Genomic DNA, 1495 nt, shown 5'->3' with positions numbered 1-1495 from the left:
GATTCTCAATTTTATTCTATTGATCTATGTGTCTGTCAATATAACAGTACCATATGGCCTTGACCACCACAGCTGTATGGTAGGATTTGAGATCTGGGAATATACCTCCTACCTTGCTTTTGTCTTTCAATAGTGCTTTGCTTGTATTGGCCACATTTGGGCTGTTGCTCCTGGTTTGTGATGTGAAAAGGCTACAATTGGCCCAAGCCCTGTTCTCCCACACTCACCAGTAAGATGTACATGAGAGCCACTTGCTGTTTTCATGATAGTGAGTCCTCCTATTCATAAACATAGCATATACTGTGAGTGAAGCCACTCAATTCAAGATTAATTCAAGATTCCAGTGATATATAGCCTTTACTTAACAGAACAACTGATAGAGACAGATAATATTTGGATGAGACAAGACCTTGGAAGCCTGGCTATATTACATAATTACCTAGATTGTTATATTAGAATATGAGACAAATGTTATTTTTGAGGTTTCACCTAGGCATGTTCTAGAATTTTAGATGCTATTTTGGGAGTTATGTATATAGGAAAAACCCTATTACTGAATGTCATGGAATTAAGTGTGAATGGTACATTTCTATGCAGTAAAACCAAGTAATATTGATATTCATCTAAGAACTGGCCTAATTCCTTTAATCTAGTAGTGGTAGCAGGAATATCAACATTCATGTAATGTGATTCTTAAAATCTGGTCATGACTGTGAAAACACATTTGACCTGAGATAAACTACATAGCTGTCACCAATGGTCTGAGTGTCATCCTGAGGTGATGTGCATGTTACTATGCCACTGGTATTTAAAATATCAACAGGGTCTTTTCTTGTTGGACAAGTTTCAGTAGAACTTCAAGACTATGAATATGAATCAGGATTGGTGATCCACTTTTGAAATAATTGGTGAAAATATTAGAAAAGCAATAATATTTTGTTTGAATTAGTGTTGGAAGATGAGTCCCTTGGTTGGAAGGCACTCAAAACAAAGAGAAAGAGCTATCTTTTCAGAGTAGAGTGCCCCTTAATGATTTTAATAAAATAAAGCTACCTAGGTTTTCTTTTGTGATATCACTCAAAAAGAGTGATTTCAATGTGATATCACTCAAAAAGAGAAGAAATAGGCACAAGCATTCATTAATAATCACAATATGCAATGTTGTTGTTCTTGTTATGTGCCATCAAGTTGCCTGTATCTCATAGTAATCCTATGTACAATAGTCTTAAACCCTGCTCTATCCTGTTCCAATCTTATTATTTCTGACACACCTACCCCATTACCCCAGTCACTGAATGAATCCATCTCACTGAGGGTCTTCCTCTTCTGTGCTGTCTCTCTACTTTCCCAAGCATGACGTCCCTCTCCAAGGACTGGTCCCTCCTTGCACATGTCCAAAAGTATGTCAGAAGGAGCTTCAGAATCCTTGCCTCCAAGGAGAAGCCTAGTTTCACCCTCTACTGGATGAACCTGTTTGTTCTTTTAGCATTCCATT

This window comes from Elephantulus edwardii, unplaced genomic scaffold (assembly GCF_000299155.1).
Source record: "Elephantulus edwardii isolate Elephantulus edwardi_28Jun2011 unplaced genomic scaffold, EleEdw1.0 scaffold00047, whole genome shotgun sequence".
NCBI classification, from domain to species: Eukaryota; Metazoa; Chordata; class Mammalia; order Macroscelidea; family Macroscelididae; genus Elephantulus; species Elephantulus edwardii.
Note: the sequence above shows the minus strand (reverse complement) of the source record.